The sequence below is a fragment of the Solanum tuberosum genome, unplaced genomic scaffold (assembly GCF_000226075.1).
Source record: "Solanum tuberosum cultivar DM 1-3 516 R44 unplaced genomic scaffold, SolTub_3.0 scf00380, whole genome shotgun sequence".
Lineage (NCBI taxonomy): Eukaryota > Viridiplantae > Streptophyta > Magnoliopsida > Solanales > Solanaceae > Solanum > Solanum tuberosum.
This window is the reverse complement of record NW_006239303.1, coordinates 334,469-346,716: the sequence shown is the minus strand read 5'-3', so window position 1 is coordinate 346,716 and position 12,248 is coordinate 334,469. Positions and strand designations below refer to the sequence as shown.

Below are 12,248 nucleotides of genomic sequence, written 5' to 3'. Positions count from 1 at the left end.
GGCAGAAAGCAACAATAATCAGCTGAATTACAGTGGTACCAAGCTGAAAATAGCTTTGTTTCTAACATCTCTGAGGAAAAACTGGAAAATACCTACCCAAATGAAGAACTTGTCGAAACGGAGCAGCCGAGGATCAATCATATAGGCAAGTTTACTAGCTTAATTATTAAGATTAAAAATGAAAAACCTCTACAGGTAGCGATGGAGTTGAACAGTAAGTAGGTAGTTGATCAATCCATAGGCCTTTAGACAACAATTCGAAAGATATTTTCAACCGTAAAAAGGACATAGATCTCACTACATCCAGTTTTACAATCTCCAATAGAAAAGTATATTTTTACTTACTTGGTCAGCAGAAAATATTGGTCATTCAGTTGAAAAGGGAGATGTCGCAGGTGGGACATGTGATTGTTGAATTGGCTTATCCTTCACATATTTAACATGAAGGTATACTCTCCATTTGTTCCATAGCTCATTCATCCATCCCAAGACATGATCACGATGATCATTCATGTTAACACCTTCAAATTTATTCTATAATAACCGAAACATGAATTGAGTTATTACAAAAAGAGAAGTAACAACAAAGGAAAACAAGATGAAAAAAAGCTCTGCTTCTACTAGAATAAGCAGAGCTTCTACAAAACTTGTTACAATCGGATTCACCATGAAACTAACAAAGTGGATGATACATTGTCTTCTTTAGAACATAATTGAACAAGTTCACATATATACTAACTTCAACATATTCCCAAAAGAAATCAAGGGACTTTTGAATACGAATAGATGAAAAGTTTTCTCGGTAAGAACACAAAGAAGAAGACCTGCTAAGCTGATTTTTATCCTCAATACTAATATTTTAAATTGTTGGAGTAATATGTAACTTATCTAGATATCATTCTTCATGTTGCATTTAACGTGTTTTAACATTAGATAAGATATATGGAGTATCAATTCTCTTATGTGGAAGCTTATTATATAGCTCGCTCAAATCACTTGTAACTTTTTTGGGTTCCAAAGATGAACGAAAGACAATCAGTTGATCAAAAAATATACAATCAAATGGCACAATGAAAAATAAAATATTATATACTAACTTATAACTAAGATGCTAGTTCTTGAAACATGTATACATGATTCCTTTTAGCCTACCAAAGATTAAAGTAAGTACTTACACGAAATAGTCACTTCTGATTTAAAAAATCTTTTTGGTAGTTGGTTTAAGATCATAACGTTTTGTATGTTCTTAACACGTATCAGGATTCATGTGCCCTGCTATATATTTCCTTAATATACAAACACTCCGATTTCTCAAAGTGCTAAAGTTGTAACAAATAGCACATCAGGAAACAGAAAGAGCTACATATTTATTAGATTATGGGATGAGAGCGAGAAGTTACATGCTATGACTAAGATGAATGGAAAGATTTGCTCCACTAGGCTCATGTGTATTTGTCCTGAAGCTAACAAGAAGAATGTTGGTGGATAGATGCAAGCTTCATATCAATATACTGGAACTCAAAATGAGCATGAGCCTAATGCGACTAATTTGTTGGAAACTTGGATACCAATAATCTAACAGATGATCACTTCAGGGAGGTTTCTGGAAACTACATGCAATTACTATATGTAAGAATATCACTAGGCGATCGTTGTGGTTTTGTTCAATAGTTCAGGATAATTTACTAGCATCATTTTATATTTCGAAATGAGTAACTCGCAGTCTCAAAGTAATGCATACATAAAGAACTAACAAAATTAGAAATCGCTAATCTTAAGGTAATTTGATTCGATAACAAAATTAGAAATCGCTAACCTTAAACTAACAAAAGAAACAGTACATTTATATAAATTTGAACATGGATTACAGGAATAACAAGAGCCCCACTCTCTCTAGGTGACCTATTGCTTAGGGTAATTTGATCTGATAAGATAAGATGGGAGAAAGTTCAGTCAGTGATGATTGGGAGTTTATTGCAAATGAAGCTCAGACAGTACTTATGATTAGGTGTAAAGGTTAAGGAAAAAATGCCACAAATAATAGCATTTTTGGTAGAAATACATTCCAATTGAGGTCTAGCTCTGGTGGTGTTACAAGAACTTGTGAGATTCAGAGGACTCGATTAGAAGATTGCAGATTCTTGATGTGATCGATACCCCTGGAGTTGATTTTAATGCTGAATCTGGATTAGTTGTAAATGAAATTGGTAAATGCATTGATTTGGCCGATGATGGTGTCCATGCTGTTCTTTTTGTTTTGTCTGTACGAACTAGCTTTTCAAAAGATGAACGTGCTGCTATCCAGTACTTTAAGAAGCTCTTTGGGACCAAAATTAGTGATTACATGATTGTGGTCTACACTGGAGGGGATAAGCTCGAAGATAATGACTCTTTGAATGATCACTTAGATTGTTCCCGCCCAGAGGATTTAAAGGAATCTCTTAAAGATGTGTGGGTATAGACAAGTGCTTTTCGACAAATAAAACATAAGATCCAGCGAAGTAAGCTGAACAATTGAGGGAACTTCTTTTCAACAACTGGTGGAAAACCATATATGAGTGAATTATTTGAGGAAGTAAAGAAGATGAAGCTTCGTAATTACTCATCTGAGGTTAGTTTTTTGCTCGGAGATTTAAAGCAAGGGGTAGCTGATGAGTTGAAGGAACAACTGCAGAGGTTCTCTTTCAAGGAGCAACAAAGACGAATAACTGAAATAGTTGAATCTAAGATGAACAATACCATGCATAGTCTTGAAAACAGTTGGAGGAGGAGCGTACAGCTCGGTTAGAGGCAGAAAGCAAAATTTGTGAATTGAAATATAGCTTGGAACAATTGTTGACACATACTGTGTGAATTGCAACGAGGTATTCAACTGGAAGTATGAACAAGCTGTTGAGCCATTGTAAAAGTACAAGGAATGGAAATTTTATACTCGAGCTATGCAAAATTGCTGACATATACTATGTGGATTGCAACGAGGTATTGCGTTGGAAGTATGAACAAGTTGTTGAGCCATCGCAAAGGTAAAAGGAAGGGAAATTCGTACTCGATCTATGCAAAATTGCTGACTTATACTGTGTGGACTGCAACGAGGTATTGCGCTAGAAGTATGAACAAGTTGTTGAGCCATCACAGAAGTACTACGAAGGGAAATTCGTACTAGAGCTATGCAAAATTGTTAAAGACAATTGGTAACTCATATTCATAGTCTTTTTTATTTTATATGTCAGTACTTTGAAGAAAGTTTTTTTTCCTGTCTCGGAGCTTTCACTCTACCTAACTTTCTATCAGAATTATCAACATCCGTATTGTCACTTTCGTTACACGTTATTATATCTTTTGTTCCTCATAAAAAAATAGGAATAACAATTTAGTCGAAACCTTTTTAGATGTAAATAACAGTATCAATAGGAATAACAGAACAAGTCCTTATTTGGCTCGCAAAGCATCGAAACACTGATTAAAACTAAATTATGAAATTAGAAAATCAGATTATCTATTAGAAATCTCAACCTAATAATGTTTTCACTGATTGTACAAAAAAAAGGCAAGATTAAGAAATCAGTAACCTTGAAAAGATGAGAAACAAGAAGAGCAACTTCAATACAACAAGTAAAAACGTTATCAAACAAACTTCTGGAAAAAAACAGAGCAACCAACCCGTAAGTCTGCTGCTTACGATGAAATTTTACCTTCAACAGAGAAACGATGGTACTTGCTTCGATTTTAGGGTAGAGCTGCGACAAAAATAAAGAAATTAGTAACCTTGAAAAGATGAGAAACAAGAAGAGCAACTTCAATACAACAAGTAAAAACGTTATCAAAAAAACCTCTGGAAAAAATAGAGCAACCAACCTGTAAGTCTGCTGCTTGGGATGAAGTTTTACTTTTAACAGAAAAACAATGGTACTAGCTTCGATTTTAGGGCAGAGCTGCGACAAAAATAAAGTTTCAACATTGAGATTAGGGTAGAGAATTTTGACTGGAGAGAGAACAATCTAGGGCAACTTTGTGACCAGCTGTGCTATATTTTTGAGAAGATAGAACGCTCCTTTTCTTTATTTTTCACTTTCAACATAAAAAATTTGGCGCCTATGTTTTTGTTAAAATAACTTTTGTGTTTTATTAATTTAGTATTAAGTTTGAGGGGAATATCTCCAGATCAAATACCATCAATTACCATTTGGACTAGTTATAAATTCTTTCGGGACCAAATTTAATACCTTCGCAATAGACTATACAAATAGGGACTAGAATATAATCTCATCCCAATAGATATACTTTTAGAGAGAAGATTATTAGCCCGTCCCTAAATATTGGTCTTAAATAAGGGTTTTCTTGTAGTGTTCACTGAACATGAAAGATTAACTCTATCCCGTTCACGAATTGAGGTTCAAACATATGAAGCCTAGAGCATCAAAAGGTAAGCTGAGGAACAATAGGCTATTCGTTGAAGAAGTTTGGCAAGCCCGACTAATATCACTCATTTAGTTACTTCAATGGATTTTGGGCAAAAATTTGGGAATGTATAAATAGCCCAAAGGAGAGAGAAATAAGATATAGATCTTAGAATAGAAAATACCAGAGGAGAGTGTCAGAAGAGTACAGAGAAAGAACATTTTACCTTTGAAGAACACTTTTCTAGCTTTTGGAGTTTTTACAACTTGGTGTTTAAATTTGATAAATTGAAGTTGAAACCAAAGTGGGTTTCTTTGAAATTTCTTAATTTCAAGTTACCCATTGCTTCTTTCATGAAAGGTATAGTCTCTTTACTGTTTGTGTTGGTTGGCTAAAACCCCAGATCTATGGGTGCAATTATAGGGTTGGGTGTTGATTTAATGTAGTGGGTAATGTGCTATTCTCTGTTTTATTGTTATTCATACATGAATTTGTCGTAATTGTCATGGGGTTAACTAATGGGTTAAGGGTGACAACTCAATTTCTACTTCTGACCTCTAGTTGATGCTCGAAAGAGATTGATTGGAGTAGGTAATTAGTCTGATACTAGCAATTTAGGTTTGATGTCTGTAAGTTGCTTGAAAATAGAGGTTATGGGTCAGATCTATTTTCCCTTATTCTTGAAAGAGAGAATAGAGTAAGGTATTGGGTTGTTTAGGTTGGAATTTAGATGAGACCCAAAAGAGATTCTATGCGTAGATGCTTTGAGATTGAAAGATGATTAGCATCAATGAAGATGACATAGCCTACTCATGAATGTTCATCACTATAGAGCAGCACAATTACCCCTATGTGAGATAAATTTCAAATCCCCGCACCTCTAGATTGCTTGTTAACTCTTGATTTCTTTGATAGTTTAGTTTTATTGTGACATTGATAACCAAAGCTTTATATTAAATTGCTGTAATTATCTACCCAATTGGATTTACTAGTGTAAATGAGCCAATTTAAAGTCCAAATTGCTTAATAGGAATTCTCCATGATATACCATTCTTTAGGGGATTCGACCTCAACTCTTTGTTGGTTTTTGTATTGACTAATATCGTTCTACCTTTTAATTGGTTTTAAGAGGACATTTGAGCATTATCAAAAATGGTGCCACTGCCGGGGACTAATGGTTGAGAATTCTAATTGACAAATTAGATTATATATTTGTTCATTTGTAGTAGATTTTTTTTGGTGTTGTTGTTTACTGATTTGTAGGTTTATGCAGTGAGTGACCACGTAAGTGACAATGATAGTTACTATGGTCAAAACAACAACATGGGTTATTTGAATTATATGCACATGAATGGTATTCAAACCACGAGAGCAATATGTATTCATCTTACAATTGGGAGGGTTGTGTTTCACATCACTCGAACAATGATACCATTACTCCAGACCAAAAGAAATTTTGGGGGTCTTGCTCATGAGGATCCACATGAACACCTTAGAAATTTCATGGAGGTATGTGGACCCTTTGTGTTCAATAATATCTCTAAAGAGTCTATAAGGTTGAGGTTATCCTATTCTCTTTTGATGATTCCGAGATTTGGACTCATTCAGGGCTTTATTTATATATATTTAGTGCACATAAATGCTTATTTTGTGCCAATAACTGATAAAACCCTTGATTTCTAGGTATATGGATTGAGGAACAAAGTAAGGACACTCATTTGCAAAAAGGAACAAAGCGAGCTGAAAGAATGAAGAAATACAAGTTTGGTGATCGCCAAGACTACTTGGCGAGTCGCCGAATGTCTACTTGACCGCCCAAAGTTCCAGTGTGCCAAGCCCTGAGGGAAGAAATCATGTGGGTATTGGAAAGGAGCAGTCGGTGGATCGCCGAGTAGTTTCGCATTGCAGTACTGGATCACCCAAAGATATAGACTTTGAGGATGCTGATTACCAAGGCAGAAGGGCGATGGATGTGACCAAACGGTGGCTCACCGAATGAATCGGCGAGCATTACTTACTTCGCCAAGTGAGTCTTCGCAGTTCATTTTTGGCAACTATAAATACATTTTTGAAAATTTAGTTTACTATATAATATCATAATATCTTAATTGTAGTTGATATTCTTAACACTAAGACAAGTTTTCTATAGTTTTGATAATATTTAAGGACGCGTCTTCGATCTACGACATTGACCTATGGATTGTAGATTGATATATAGTCCGTATGTCCCTTCGGTGGCTCAGGACTTGGGCAATTTTCGAATCTCCACTTCTCTGAATCAATTGACCGATCCATAGTACGGACCGTGGATCCTCCTCTGTAGCTCCATACTTAGAATCTTCAAAATCATGTACTGGAACACCTCTCTGAATGATTTAACGGAACAACAGTACAGCCCGTAGATCGATCTACGGTCCGTGGTTTGCAACCGTGGTTCCACAATAAGTCAAGAATTCCCTGATTTTCCTTCAAGCCTTGCCTGCCCATCTACGGTCACCATCTACGGAGCCTGAATGGACCTACGGTCTGTAGATCACCTCTGTAGATGCCCTTTTCTATACATTCTTCAGTTGTGTCTCTCAGTTTCCACGTCTGAACATATTTCCTGCAAACATGATGAAAATTCATTAAAACCAATACAAACTGGCCCTAGACACACATAACTCTTTAAGTGAAATGTATTAGAAATAGCGTAAACCCACGGTATATCAACCCCCTCAACTTAAATTCGTTGTTTGTCCTCAAGCGATGCACTAAGACTTTAAACGACATTTGTATAGAAGCAAGCAATTCAAGCACAAGCAATCACATGGCTCTCTATTCCGACTCTCTTTTTGGGTGCAAATCTTTTCTCTCAGACTCAACAAGCTAACTTGTGCGGATCAAAACATTACACAGATTGACCGATCAACACACAACATACACTATTTTACTATCACCAAGGTACCAACTTTCCGACAATGTAACTAGTGCCCTTACTTCAACCGAAATCCCTTTTTCACACAATGAATGTGATTTTGAGTACAAGCATTCATTCAACACTCACACTCAGATGTAACTTCAGGTACAATTAGTGTTCAATACTATAGGCTTGCCCTTATTTTGACTGCTTAGACTCTCCAAACTAGTTTCTAGGATCACTATAGGACTTTTTTGTCTTGTAAGGTAGGCTCAGGGTCAGGTGTGGTACATTTGGGTACTCTTTAGTGACTTTCTTCCCTCCTTGCTATTACATTAGGCTTTCTACCTCTTTTTGCCCTATTTTTGACATCCTACCGTTTTACCTTCTTTCCCTTGATTCACTTCAACCATGGATGTGACTTTAGACTTTGTAGCTCTTTATTATTCACTTTCTTGTTTTTCTTGCATTTTATTCTGTTTTTTAGCTTTCAACAAGTCACATCCTTTCCTCTCTTTTCTTTTTCACTTTTCCAACACCAAACTCTTTTCATACCCATTTTTCTTTCGGTTTCCTCTTTCATAGCCACCCTCAACTTATGGATTTTACATTGGTTGAGGTGCACAATACCCAATGCCGGATTAGGGCCAAAATTGAGGTCACTTTTTGCATTATCCACCCTCAACTTAGGATTTTGGCTTAAGTCGAGGTGCACATGTCCAAGGAGGGACCGGGGTCAACACAGTAGATTATGGGAAGGTGAGTTAGGGGGTTAGAAATAAATGGTCTAATTTAGGCTCAAAGCATTTCGATCAAAGGGAGCATTTATTTCATTTGGTTGGATTCTTTTGAGGAAATTTGCGGACTTATCAGAACAAGGGCATATGATCACTTCCTAGCCTCTAAAGTAGATTGTCTTAGCAGGACTAACCGGGCACGTTCTAGATTGGCACAAAAAGTGTTTGAACAGTCAACTATTCTCACACACTCTTGGCGCATAGTTTCATCATCAAATTATCAGATTACCCAGTTTAGGTTTTAGCTTAAGTCATGCCATAAAGTTAGTTCATTATCATGTCATACTCAGAGCAAACACATTCAACTCATTCTAGTCTACAAATTTTAGCACATATCTCAAATTTTGGACGGGTATCATTTTTTTAAAAAGCTTTTGCCATCATGCTTCATTCTTTCTCATGCTTCTAGACATAGAATCCTAACACATGTCGGTTCAACAGAAATGAAGCAGTCTCTTGGGAGAAAAGAACTCAAGCAAGAAAACCCAGGAGAGGATTATGAGTTGGGTTACTCAGACTTAACCCTATCACTCACAATCTATTTACCCCACCCCAACAAAAAATAGGCGCAATTGTCCCCAATGCAAACAAAAACAGTAAAAAGTAATGGATTAGGTGAAGCAAACTTGTGGCGCATAGCGCCGATGACTATCAACAAGCGGGTGGGTCCGATTTCCCGGAGCCCGTTGGAACAACACTTGGGTCATCCTCAGTAGTGCCCACATCATCTATCCTAGCACCCTCAGTAGTGTTATCAATCACTCTAACCGCACCATCAGTGGTGCTCACATCATCCCTCTCAACAGTCGGAACCTCTAGAACATGCACAAAACTCGATGCCCCATCAATACTCTCACGCACCCTCTGCTATTGAAAATCCTCATCCACTATAGATGATTTTGAGCCTGCTCATTCTGGTGGTGCTCTCGCTTCTTTGCTCTAGCATCATCAGTAGTGTCCGAAATGTGACTGGAGCGAGGCCTCTTTCCACGAGCACGGGTGGGCTCGGACTGTGCATCTATATCCTCTTTGAATAGAGCATCGAGTACTGTATCATCAGCCAATGCAATAGGTGCAAACTCTGGTTCAACTGTGGGCGTAGCAAGGATGGAATCAATGTCGGCCCGGAGACTGTCCAACTCAGTCCGAAAGGAGGAAAAATTTGTGACGGGGGCTGGCCGTGCTAGTACTCTCAACTCGAAGGCATACAGGCGCTTATGAACAGCCTGAACCTTTTGATCCACCGTGGTTGCCATCCTCTTCTCCATCCTAGCCTCAGACTCTGCAATGGACTTCTGCATCCATGGCTTCACATGGTGAAGCAGTGTGGCCATCTACGCCTCCAATTTCTGAACTCGAGCTAATTGCACAACAGAAGCTCCAGAAAATAGGGTGGCTCTAGATGAGCTGGGGGCCTGACTAGCGTCCTGAGATGAGGAGGCCGGGGCATCATCAGTGTGGGCTGAAGTGGCAAGATCATCACCTTGCATCTTCTCCACATCATCTACTAAGTCTGCACCTAATGGCGGCACCGCAATCTGTGGACCACGTCGCGGGGCAGCTACATTGGCCTCATCTCGAATCAGGCTTATATCCAGGGTTTGCGATGCTTGAATCAATTTATCATTGGTACTCCAGAGTCCATGCATAGCTGAAAAATAAGACAAGGAAACGGGTAAGTGGTAGAGGTCTTGAAAGCCCTCTCATGAATCTCTGCTAATAACATGCAGGCAAATTTGATCTCGAGCCCCGCTACCAATGCCGCAACCATAACCGCTATATCCCATGTAAGCACATTGTCAGCCTTAGTAGGTAACACTTTGTTCTGTACCAGTAACCAAAAGAACTTGGCCACTAAATTCAAGGTGGCCTTCTGAATACCTAAATGTGGTGCGGCGACCCATACCACACGCTCTCCATCCACAGCAATGTACCTGGCCAGCCAAAGTGTTGAGTGCCCAAGTGTGATCCGGGCAAGGGCCGTAAAGGAATCAACTGATGGTGGTATGTGACATGTCCACCGAAAAACCTCGGACCATAGTAGAAGTGAAAGGGTCCTAGGCTGTGGGCTTGGACCTCTTGTAATTTGAACCTCGGAGAGTGGCAGCATAGGAGGAATACAACTCTCGTACCATTTCCTAGCAATAAGTCCCGAGGTCTCGAGCAATCTAATCACACTTGTGAAGCTGAAAAAGCTGGTGGATGTCGGGAATAGTGTGTAACCTCCCCGTGAAGACTCTGCGCTCTTCAGTAATAAGTCGGGCCATCTTCTCTTTCCCATTCCACATTCTAGCATCCCGGTAGATTTGCCATTTCCCCTCAAAACACCATCTATTTGGCTCTTTGGCCACCAGTTCAGGGTCATAGTTTCGTGGCACCGGGACTTTTCCCGAACTAGTAGCCTCATCAGACGGGGTAGCTTGTCCTGGTGAACTTGAGCCGGTGGTGGAACCCGAGGTAGACCCTGCAATAGAATTTGACTCAGAACCGAAAGTAGGCCTAGTCGGTGACCCGATCAATGTGTCCTCCTCATCATACTGGAAGGTAGTGACTACATCGTGGAGCACCTTCTTGGACTAATTCCGAGTAGCCCGGGGTGCTGAGGGTGGTGTCCTCCCAGTGGTGGGGACATAATCAGGGTCTTTCTCCACCTCTGGATCGTTGTAAATCAGTTTGCGAGAATGTGCCGTTGATTTGGACCTACCCTTAGTGGCTATCGCTTTCTTGGGAGCCATTGTACATGTGGAGGAATTGTTAATACCAAAATAAACCCAAAACACACTCGAGAAAATTTTAGAACTAAGGACGAACAAAAATGAAATAATTTTTTTTTTAGACAGTGGCTTCAGTGGCCACCTACGGTGGGCATCTACAGTCCGTAGGTTGACCTACTGTCCATGGATCCCTTCCGTAAATCAGAGGTCCCAAAAAGTTGGGCTTTGATGGGAACCACAGATGCGCAGAACGGTCCGTAGATGTAGATTGATCTACGGACCATAGTCCACCTCCGTGGATCCATAATTAGTGGAATTTCCATGTGCCCCTATCCACACACCTGATCTACGGTCCGTAGACGGGGTTTCGTGGTTTGAGTATGTGCCAGGTATCAGACATACTTTAATTTGAAGCCCAATTTAACCAAATTCAACAATATCCTAGTCTAATCATGCATTTCAACACAAATTATGCTAGTTCGTCATTTTAAGGGTTCCCATTATTCCATTTTCAACTGATATTGCATACAAGACTAGGAATCCTAGGTCAAAACTCGCATTTAGACTCTTATTTTGCTGATTTTATACATTGTAACAACACACAATCACGATCTATCGTCCCAAGGGTGATTCTAGTCTATTTTAGCATGCAATTTCATCAAATATTAACCCAGGGTCAACACCCATTTCCTGATTCTCTATACTCAACAGTGAATCGAAATTCAAAGTAAAGGGAAAGTCGATTACCTTACAAGCAGTGGAAATGGGGTGATTGTGTGACGACTCTACGCTTCCACTACTACTAAATCACCTTTTTGCACCGAACCCGGACACCGGACCTCTTGATTAAATAGGGAATGAGTGGGTTTGGGAGAGAAAAAGTGATTGGGAATATGGGGGAAGAATGTGGAGTGAGTTATGGGGAAGTTATGGTAAAATGGAGGGATTTTAGTGATTGAGAGTGTTTAGAAACGGTTAGGAGGGAAAATGGGGGAAATGGGAAGTGATTTGAACAAGAGGGCATTTATTTTAAATGAAGTCCAGGTCGTGTCGGGCAGGATAGGGTTTGAACCCACGACACCACGTCTACGGTCTGTGGGTCGATCTACGGTCCGTAGATGGGGACCGTAGATCACATTCAGACTTAGAAAGTTCAGAATACTTACCTGCGATCTACGGACACCATTCACGGTCCGTGGAATAAACCATGAACCGTCGATGGGATCCATAGACCTCTGCACCAGACCTTTTTCTGCAGATTTTACCTTGCGCTCCTGCACATGTAGCAACCATTAGGCCTTTCTTTTTACATTTTCTCGACACTTTTTAGACACGGACCTTATGTTATATCTAGTCAATAGTAAAACAAAAAAATAAAACACCTATCTAAATGAGTACAGAGAGGCAAATAAACAAAGAAAACTACTACTTGGAAAAGAA

At 39.2% G+C, this 12,248-nt stretch overlaps 1 pseudogene; it reads left to right on the top strand.

Annotated features, from left to right (window-relative positions):
• Nucleotides 1–1,937: 1,937 nt before the first annotated feature.
• On the top strand, nucleotides 1,938–2,853 carry LOC102597493 (protein AIG1-like; annotated as a pseudogene).
• The last annotated feature ends 9,395 nt before the right edge of the window (nucleotides 2,854–12,248 follow it).